Genomic DNA, 11,521 nt, shown 5'->3' on the forward strand with positions numbered 1-11,521 from the left:
CTTGTCATATATATAGTAGACCGATGTCTGAGAGTCTGTAATGCTGGCTGTTCCCTCTGGGCAGTGCTGTTGCCTGAAATGCTGGCTGTTCTGTCTGGGTGACCCGTGTTGCATGGGGAGTGTGAGGCCCAAACATCCGCGTGCTCCTCCGTGGCGGCCCGGCTCAGCGGCGCAGAAGTCAGCCAAGTGCCATGGAGGGAGGGGAAGAGGGGCAGGGCTGTGATGTGTGGTGTAACAGTGGCTCCAGGCCCTGCCCCCTGGCCGTGAACATCACCACTCCGTCCCCCCTTTGCCTCCCATCATAGCACTTGGCTGACTTCTGCGCTGCTCAGCCAGGCCGCCACGTGGGAGCAAGTGGCACAAGCGACCATTTGGACTCCACACTCCCCATGCAGCATGAGGAGCGCGGAGCCCAAAAGGCCATTTGGGCTCCGCAGTCCCCTGAGTGAGAGGCAGGAGGGGGAGGAAAAGAGACCGAGAGAGAGGCAGTAGGCATAGGAGAGCTGAGAGAGAGAGAGGGAGGGAGGAGGAGAGAAAGACCGGAGGCTCAGGAGATAAGACTGACATGGAGGAGAGACCTGAAAATCCCATCTTATGACGGGCTAATTGGCTAGTATTATCCTGAATAATTTGTTGATGTATTTTACATCTTAAATGGAGTGAGGCATCATTATCAGAATTTTACCCAATTCCATGGTTCCTAATGCTATATAGGAAACAGGGTTTCATTGTAGTCATGGTTAATGCAGTCTGTCTGGGCCGAGAGAAAGAGTAAAGTCTTCTTAACAGTTTCTCTGCCCCAGAATTCTTAGTATCAAGACAAGTCTCCAAGATAGTAAAACTTGCTCTAATGATTTTTTTCTTTGAAAGTCGGCATTTTCATAGGCCTGGGCCTGCCTTTTATCATTGCGCTAATAGTGACATAGCTGAGTTAAAATTCAGCTACAACTTGACAATTCTAGCTTCGTGAAATGTATAACTATGGGGAACTTAACCATTCTGCCATGGTACTCTAGAAGAACAAAACTATTCTCCCACCATTTCTTTTAACATAAAATCCAAGAGTGGGCTTTCTAAAATTGCATTGGCCTAAGTGTTCCTATTGAAGTCAGTGATAAAACTCTGACTTCAGAGTAAGACATTGGGATGAGACTTTCAGATGGGCTCATCAAATAGTTATTTTTATATTTTTAAAGGTGACTACTTTTCAAAGATCTCTTGTGGGAAAGAACTGATTCCTATTATGTCTCTGTTCAAGTCTTCTGTTTTGTTCACTGGTATAGCAAGGACATGGCTAGATCCATTAATAAAAGAAATACTGAAGAGTATAAAGTGACTTTGCAACTACATCTATTTTAAAAGTAATCTCTTATTTCAGTAAATATGAATCCCAATGCTGTGCCTCCATCAGTGAGTTCTCTTTTATGCTTTGAGAATTCTGCTATAGAAGATAGTATAAAAGGGTACAAATGAGAACTCACTTTGAAACTAAATGTATGGCTGGTCGTGATTCAATATTTTCTTTGAAAAGTCACTTCTAGATTTCCTTAAGTGGCCCAAGAGTTTTGATTTGTGGAGATGACAAAACTGAACTGATGCATGTAACCTAGTTTTAGTCCATGTTTACTTATGTCTAAAAATTGGTCACTTTAACAATAAAAATGGCTAAATACACATTAGGGACTTAAACACATTTAATTATAGTTCTGACATAGTATTTGGGTATATGTTAACCTTTATTAATATTGACAAAACATTAAAAACAACTTTAGATATTACTGAGCAGAGACCAAGGACACTAGACTTATCAACTGCAATCCTTTAAAACACTGAACTATGTTTTGGAAAAATTGGAAGCTGTGAAAAGGTTACAAAAAACATTGCTCTGATACCATTACCATGCACCATTTTAATATTTTTCCTTTCCAAATACAGGGGAAAAGGAGGAAAATGTAGAAATAGCTATAAGAAAATATGGTCTTATCCTGTGTCCCTTACTGTAGAAAATGAGTGGGATTCTTCAAAAACATCTAAAGGTTAAACACCCAACTCCCATTGAAAGTCAATAAGAATTTGAGTGCCTAGCTCCTTTACGTGCTCTTGAAAAATCCCACCCTATGTGGATAATGTGCTGAAGACAGAGTTAGATTTTTCTGAGAGGACATCTTCGGCCATTTTGCTTCAAGTATTTCAAAATGCTATTGCATTTTTTTAAAAAATTTGGTAGTATTGGAAGGTGTCAGATGGACAGACATGGCTGAAATTTTTTCTAGATACAGAACAAGAACAGCATGGGTAAGAGCAGATAAATGCTTTTTACAAGGTTATATCTCCTTTTCCGTTTGTCATGTTTAAAACAAGCTAGTATCCATTCATTATTACAGTGTATTAAGTATTTTATTTCATGCTCTAGAAACAATTGATGCTTATGCTTTCCAGTCTATCAGGGCTAACAACCTTAAGACCATTGACAAATAGAATCTTTATTCAATAGGTATGTATATTCATGAGTGTAGTAGATCAGGATATATATATATTTTCTTCACACTTATTGTAAGACATACACAGAAAAAAAGGTGCCCAGCATCTTAGAGGTAAAAAGAATGACGTTTTGCAAGCGTTTTAAAATGTACTTATGGAATTCCAGCCCTTTCCTTTCTGACTTATCCTGTAATCTTTAGAGAACAAAGATTGTTTCTATAATCTCTTTCAATAACCTCCCCAATCTTTTTTTTTCTTTTTTCACTCCACTTGCCTTTGACAGACTCCACTACATGTCTAACTGAGCCATGTTCTACCTCCCCTCCTTTTTCCTCGGGCTTCTACCTTTGTTATACTAATGGCAATTATTTTTATGCAAAGGATACACAAATACCTATTTTTTGTTTTGTTCATTTCTACACTTGGTCGTCTTCTACATCAAATTCTTATTCTGGTAATTGGTAATAAAAGTACCTTTTATCTAAATTTCCCATTTTGACACTCATTCATCCCAGCTGTCATGAAATCAAATGTTTGACATTTCCAAATCTTTCCTCTTAACTGTACAAGATTTATTATTTGAGTATAACAACTCCAACTGTTCTGTCTAAACACACAGGAAGAACAGTCTCCATCCTGAAGCACTTACATTCAAAGATTTACAACTCTCTGTATGGTTAACTAAACTATTTGCCAATTTTATTCCAAAATATGTACTGCCTCTTAACTTTCAATTTTAAAACCACCCTAATGAAGATGGTGACATGGAGACTGAAGGACATGACTGCAGCACCTTAGTTTTTGTACTTGATATGCATATTTAGTAATGAAACAGCTCCTTTCTCAGAAATCTAGTGGCTGCATGTACATTTCCAGATGAAGTGTATTAATATGGAAATTGAGTTTCCAGGTCCTTTCTTGTATCTCTGATAGGGACATTATTCTCCCATCTTTCACCTCCTCCTTTAAAAAGTACATCTCCTGAAGCCCAAAGCTTGTTTTAACTATACATTCATGTTTTCTCGAATGGAACAACGCCCTTTGTGCCTTGCAGTTTCTCAATGCCAAGTCTTTTTAATAAATATAGCTATTGCACCTCTGAGTTCTACCCAAATATAAATGGACCTGCCCTATTTATAATGAACTGGATATAGCTTAATTATTTCCATGTATGTACTAAGCTGTGATACTCTTCTATGGTCTCATAATTTCACTATCAAAACTGCACTCATTTCAGATGGTGCTATTGATTATGCTCAGGTTCATATTTTATACCTTTATTTCTAAATTTCTGTTTTGGAAGACTGGAAGAGTTACAGTCCTGTTCCAATTCTCCCTGCTAGACACTCACTAAACTGCTACTTAGTGTTTTCCAATCCTCTGGACCTGGATAAACTCAATGGCAGTCTCTCTCTGGCCTCTACATTTGCTCCTCAACCTATAGACACTGTCTGGCACCTGTTCTCAGCATTGAGACCATGTTGTAGCTATCCTTGGCCTGTGCTGCACTCTTAAGATTCCCCAATAGCTTTGTCACACCTGCTCTAGTGTGCCACTCTACTGGATGCTTTGGTGTACAGTTAACCCCTTCTGGGATGTATAAATGAGGAAAATATAGAAACTTTGCAGAAGGATTTCTAAATCAGTCATTCATTACTTTAGCACAAAAGACATCCATATAAACCACTTGTACGCCATTCCTTACCTCAGTTTCCTCACCAGGTGAGTGTTCTTTCAGACTCTTGTCTTTTCAGAGTTGTAGCTCCTATCCTGAACTTCACTCTTCTAGTAAGTGCAGGTCTGGACCATGGGGCTCAGGCTTCAGTCCTCGGTCCCAACCTGTCTAAGCCATCCCTGGACACCCCATTCAAACAGCTTTGCAATCCACTTCGGGGTCCCGCTCCACAGTTAGAGAACCACTGTTCTAATCCATCACAAGGGGTAATAATGAAATAGTAAGAATTTAAATAGTCAAGAGGAAAAGAATGCAGAAAAATTGATGTATAATCATTTACCAACTCATTCATCTGTAAAATGTATGTAAGCTTACAAAGATGATTTAAGCACTTGGATGAAAATGTACTACACCAAGAACTATCTACAGTATTTTTCTGAAACTCAAAAGAATGACAAAATGGCTACTGACATGCGGAAAAAATTCACAGTAGAATGAAAATTAGATATATACAAAGGGTTTGACAAATGTTGACATTTGATTGTTTTCTTCTATTGTAATATTTGTGCAGAATATAGCAGCATGAACATTTACATCTTGGTTTTGACTCCTATTTTACAGACCAGTTATTCTGATCAATTACTTGAATGGATATCAATTTTTAGAACTGTAACAAATGGGTGTATCAATAACAATCCATAGTAATGATCCTAACTCAGTGGAGATTGTTGTAAATTCACTGGAAGAGTTTAATGCTTTAAAATATAGAGTTTGTGCTGTACAAACCCTTGAAGCCTCAGAGCTTGTCTTCACTAACATGCTGTGTCAGTGGAGGGCATCAAGTTAGCATGTCTGGTAAAGATGTGCTATGTCAAGAAGTGAGCACTCTCTGGCTGTGTCTACATTGGCATGATTTTGCGCAAAAGCATGCTGCCTGTCTACGCTGGCGGGGAGTTCTTGCACAAGAACACTGACATTCTAATGTTCTAATCAGTGCTTCTTGCGCAAGAACTATGATGCTCCCCCTCAGGAATAAGCCCTCTCGCGCAACTGTTCTTGCGCAAGACGCCAGTGTAGACAGGCAACATGAATTCCTTGCACAAAAAAGCCTAATGGCTGAAATGGCCATCAGAGCTCTCTTGCACAAATACTTTAACGCAAGAACTCTTGCGTTAAAGAGTATTTGCACAAGATCATGCCAATGTAGACATAGCCCATATGTAATTTCTCCACCTCTGCAGAAGGTAGAAGCTATGTCAGCAGAGGAGTGTCTCTTGCTGACCAAGCATAGTGTAGATAATGCTTTATATTGATGTAACGTGCATCGCTCAGACATGCCTTTTACACACTACTGAGCATTGTAACTTACATTAACTGCAGTAGTAGTGTAGAAAAGCCCTCAAATATACTCTTCGGTGCTATTCGCTAAGGGTAAGTCTACACTTGCTCCCTAGTTCGAGCTAGGGATGCAAATGTAGCCGACCTTAAAAATGAGTAATGTTAGCCAAGGGATTTGATTTGAACTAATGCGGCCCGGAGCGCACTTCCTGGTTCGAATCAGCTGTTGAGCGGAATAACGCACGGACAAGATTATACTAATGAAGTACAGGATATTTAAATCCCCGCTTCATTAGCAATTTTGGTCAGCTACATTTGCATCCCTAGCTTGAACTAGGGAGCAAGTGTAGACATACCCTATGATTTCCACTTTGTGAGCAGCAAAGGCTAGCAGTGCAGAAATTAGTGTTGCCTGGTTCCTGGGACTGAAAAGTTCCCAACTTTTTTTTTTGTAGGTTTTGGGCCTTTTCTCCCTACTGAATATTTCCACAATCCATTAAATCTAAAAATCCAATTCTCAATGCCTTCTTTAAAAGTGTGACACTTGACTGGAAATGAGCAATGAGTCTGGCACTCACTGTACTTTGGAGTCAGTCTCATAATTCAGTCAAAGGTTGCACAGCTAACTTAACATGTCTATCAGTATTATGTATTTATATAAAGTCCCCAGCAGTAATCAAGACTTTTGTAAAGGCATGAAGATTGGACAAAGAAAAGATTCAAACACACTTAAGATTTAGCTACACTCTTCGGTTGGATTTTCAAATGAGTGTAAGGGAGAGGTGCTAAAATGCCATTACTATTATTTGAAAATCCCAGCCATAGTTTCCCTTCTCTAGCCCCATTTTCTTCATATTGGGAAAGGGAGAGGTTTAAAAATATGAACAAGTAGTAAGATTTACTTTCATCTTAAGTTTTTAAAAGAAACTCCAACCTGCTTCTATTAAACTTATGGATTTGATTTTTATTTTTTTAAAAGATTTGATTTTAACCTGACCACTTTATAAAATACTGAATTTGTTTATAACAGCCTGAGAAGTTTGAAAATGCAGTTCTTGTCCTACCAAACTTCCTTACATTTTGGTAACCATTACCTTTCTCTTCTGTTTGTAATAGAATTTATTCTTATACATCAGTGCTCAAGCATCAATTGTTCTCCTTATTCAAGGAATAATATTTAACTACTAGTATCGAACAATAAGAGGGGACTCAATCATGTTTCAGATACTATACATCAAACATGTTTTTAGTTGGTAAATCTAGATATGTATATAATAATCTGCAAGGTTCTTTAGGTCCACATGTTGGTGTAAACACTTTAACAGGATGCTTTTAATGGATTTAAATCTTGATAGGTTTAAAAAGGTCAGAAGAATTGTATAGAAATTTTATATGCTAGGAAAAAAATTGTTTTTACATTTGCCAATGTTTTGATATTAGTGAGCAATGCACATAGATATAACAAACTAGTAAAATTATCCTGTTTATTTTAAACTACATCAAATTCAGCACTTTGTATATAGCCTGGTCACAAACAGCTGCAAAATTATCAAATGAATATTCTATTTGGTGTACTTTATTTGCAGCACAACATTTTCCTTTCTGGTATATTTGATAGTTGGCCATTGAGCCTGTGGGCAAAAATAACCATTGAGGTCTTGTCAGAAATAAATTAGTGGCCGTGTCTGAGAACTAGCTGTATCGCAGGCAATTGGATTTGTTATAGCAAGTGTCTTCATGTTAAAATACTGTAATATTATTGATAACTCTTGGAATGTTAGTTCTCATTATTATGCACATCAGTGAAATGAGCTGGACTCACCCTTTGATACAATTTGTACTTAAAGTAAATATTTAATATTTTTTTCAACACTGTTGTAACGTTGCTATTTTATCACAAACTACTGTCCTTGCCCTGTGCTTTTACATTTATTGTAATGCCTATATATGTTCTTAATCACTGTCCGTGGGTTTTAACTTGCCAAAATTTGATAAGATTGACAGAAGAAATCAATTTTCTCTCCTTCCCCTTTTGTATGATAGCCCAACAAACTTCAGACACCATACCAATGAGTGGAATCAATGGCTAAATAGTGAACATTATCACACCCACTTCCATTTTCAAAAAATCTTGTTAGCCATGAAGTGCCAATTCTTAAGCAAAAAGGGTCAGCTTTAGGGAAAATGTAAGTATTTTTAACCAGGGATGGCTGTATTACCTCCAGCTGTCCCATTCCTACTCTTTTGTAGTAGTTTGATATAAATAATGTTGTACAGCAGACTTCCTACCTTTCTATCAGGGCATCCCTCTGACTGAAAGATAGGATATATCAAGATTTTCATAATTTTTCTTTGGTTAAGCGTTCAACATTGTCTTAAGTATTACTTGTAGAAACACATCTGTTTTGTTTTTTACAATTGTCTTTTGGTAACTTGTTTTATACAGGTATATGGACTTACGTTAGCAAAAAGACATGCTCTATAATATTGGGAAATTTCATACTACAAAAGTTGCTGCCAGTGCAGCAGCTGCTCAAGGTAATATGGTAACGAAGTATTTGTTCTTCTATTTATGAATTACTTGATTTTGATACTGGGCATCTTGTTTTACAAAAATTGCAAACATTTATAAGATTAATTCTTAAGAAAAAGGTCCTTTCGAAGAAATATTCCTATTTAAAACATTTGTAATGGATTTAAGCTATCTTGCCTTAGTAAAATGTACAGGAAAATGAAAGAAAAGACATGTAATTGTTGAGCAGCATTGCTTCTCAGGCTTCATTGTTTTTATGAAGCTTTAGCTGCCAGCTATGTGTCTTTGATGCACATAAGACGACAAATCACACTATGAAGATGTTTTTTTCAAAATTGTTTCCAGAGGTAAACAAATTGCATATTGAAAACTATACTCAAAAGAAGCATAACTAAATTTCAGTCATGCCAATAGTCAGATATAGGGCATCCCTATGGGAGCTGTAGAGCCTGAGGCAACCCCTCCAACTTATACCCCTTTTCCACCCCCTTACCTTGGGGTGCTAGCCTGGGACCTGGCATGGGGTAGCAGCAGGGTTTGCTCCTTCTCCCTCACATTTACCCTGGTGGCTGCAACCAGAGTAGCATGACAGCCTGCTTAGCTTTGTCCCGCCACACTTCACTTCTCTGGGACAGCAAGAAGAGGAGCACTTTGCTTGCTACTGCAGGGAAGCCAAGTGCAGCTGGCTAGGAGATGGCAGCAGAGAAGAACAGCTTGCCAGGCCCTCCAGCTCCTGCAGTCATGGTACAGGCAACCCCTGCTGCTGCCCTGCACCAGACCCCCCAGGTAATCCTCTGAGCCCTGTGCATAGAACGGTTGAGGCTGCTGCCATGGGGCCCTCAAAACATGGAGACTGCCAGCCACCCTGAAAGATGGCACTGGTCAGATGCACACAAATCCTGCTTTACAAAGATTCATATGAAAGAGGGAGAGGTTTCAGTTCTTTGGGTATCTAGTACTGCATTGCATCTGAGTCTTTGCACACTGGATCTGTTTTGCATTTTAAAGAGTTTTAGCACTTAATTTGTAGGTTGGAAAGCATCAATCTGTTTTACATAATCTTTTAAAGAGAATCATTTAAGGAACCACCATGACCCTGGTAAAATTTCTGATTTTCAGAGAAGTCTAACTTTCTATGAATTAGCTAGATGAAAATTAGCTTTTTAAACTTTCTGTATTGCTAGAAGGGAAAAGGCATTAATATTTGAAGAATCGCTGGTAACCAGACCTTTCTTTACACTTTGAACTACTTAGCCTGCCATAGCTTATGTATGAGACAAGATGGGTGAGGTCATCTTTTGTTGGACCAACTTCGGTTGGTTGTCCCTCTCACCAACAGAAGTTGGTCCAATAAGAGATCCTACCTAACCTATATTATCCTGGGACCAACCTGGCTATAACAACAGTGCACACAACAACTTGTCTATGTGAACAGTCCCTGAGAACTTAATCTGCATGAATTGAACTGAGTTCTAACTGCCAATCTGTTTAATGCAAGTTGAATTTTGGTAATCAAAATTCCTTCCTAATTACTGGTGTATAAAGGACCATTTACTAATTATGGGCCAATCTTGGTCATCTTACTGGTGTAATTCCAATTAAATCAATGGGGTTATTTGTGAGTAAGAACAATTTTTCAGTTTTTTCTAAACCATTTGCAGAAGAGCATAGAACAATTTGTGAGGATTAAAGTTGGAGTAACTGTTCAATAACTGCTGTATTTAGCCAGGCCATATTTATCTACAGTGGACACAACCTTTCAGGTATGGAAACAGGATCAGAATGACACTAAAATTTAGTCTACAGATACGTAAAATTGTTTTTAAACATTGCTACAACAAAATTACAATAACCACACGCACAAACACACACACACAAGCTGATTGAATTTGAGATGTTAGTCAGTCGATACCAAGTTATCTTTCCTAGGTTTCACACCATGCCAGCAGAGGTATATAATATTCATAGGGTAGATACAATGAAAGCTTTTTAAAAGTTACAGTTCACAATGCTGTTAGGACATGCATTTGTGACTGCTGCTCCTGCAATGTAGCATATTATCTATATATTGATACATTTGTAATCCAGTCCTCCAATATGCATTGTTCAAACTAAACTCATAACTGAATTGTGCTTATTTCATAAACATAAATTATTCCTGTACAGTTAATTTTATATGTAAAATAAGATTAAACACTTTTGAATGATTGTGGATTTTGGCTCTTGAGAACCTAATTTCATGATACAACTTTGATACATGCAAATGTTGCAACAATTAAAAAATTATTGGCATCAAATCCCACAACTTTTTTGAATTTACTTTGTGTTTGAGGTGTAAGTGCGGATTTTTAAAAGCCCATTTAATCCCTCCAGTGTTAAATTCTGGAGGCTAAATTGTTTAATGTACATTTTATCATGCACTGATATTTCAGGAGGAGTACATTCAGCTCCTTTTGGTATTCTGTTTTATATGAGTTCTCACACACTGATCCTTGACAGATTTATGCTCATATGTAAAAGTCTTCAGCATTGGGACCCAAGAGAGAGAGAGTTCTCTGTACAGAATCCAAAGGTATGATTTATGAACATGTCTGGAGGGCTGGGGTTCACTGGAGTTTCATGGTGACATTAGCCTTTCAAAGGCCATCTTTCATTAACTCCCAACAAGCAACAAATGAGTAGTGTAGTAAAAACTGATTTTATCTTTAAAAAACTGGTGAAGGTGTAACTTCAATCCACAACAAAGTCCTAATTAAAACAGTTTTGGTCTTTAAATTCAACCTAGTAGGCCTAAATATTCTGGCCCCTCTACTCACTAGGAATTTGTAACATGGTTATATCTGGTCAAAATTGCACTAAAATGGCAGTCTCAGGCTTAGCTTTTGTGCCTTTCTGTAGTTTGAGTTTTTAAATAAAAAAGCCAAAGTTTGCTGTGATTAAAATTTTGTATGAAGTTTTAGCCTAAGAAATGGAGTTACAACCAAATAAGTGAACTCTATAAATAAAGTGATAGACCCACAAGTATAAAATTTAAGATGTTTTTTTCTTAAGCAATGGAGAAAATCATAAATGTCCTTTTAGTGGTAAAGCAATGCTGACTCCCTAAAATTCAATTAAACATTAAATCGATAGTTCTCAAGCTCTATCCTCCCATGGATCCAAAAACGGCTTGCCAATGGTCCCTGGAGAACTTAGTAGTTGAATGACACTAGGTCCTCATTTGCAAGTACTAAATAGCATTTAAAAAAGTAAAATACTTTCTCATGTTTCCAAATAAGCTATTGTAATTTTTCCATAGGGATTGTTATTTGATAGTAAATGGGGAGATAGATGGTCCGCAGTGTAGTAATTTAGAATTGCTTTCTTAATGATAACTCATTTGCTGTTTTATCTGCTTCTATACAGCTGAAAACATAATGTTGACCGTTTGTACATTTGTTAAATAATAATTTAAGGTTTTTCTGTTTGGTACCATACTTTGATTTCCAGCCATT

Source organism: Pelodiscus sinensis, chromosome 14 (assembly GCF_049634645.1).
Source record: "Pelodiscus sinensis isolate JC-2024 chromosome 14, ASM4963464v1, whole genome shotgun sequence".
NCBI classification, from domain to species: domain Eukaryota; kingdom Metazoa; phylum Chordata; order Testudines; family Trionychidae; genus Pelodiscus; species Pelodiscus sinensis.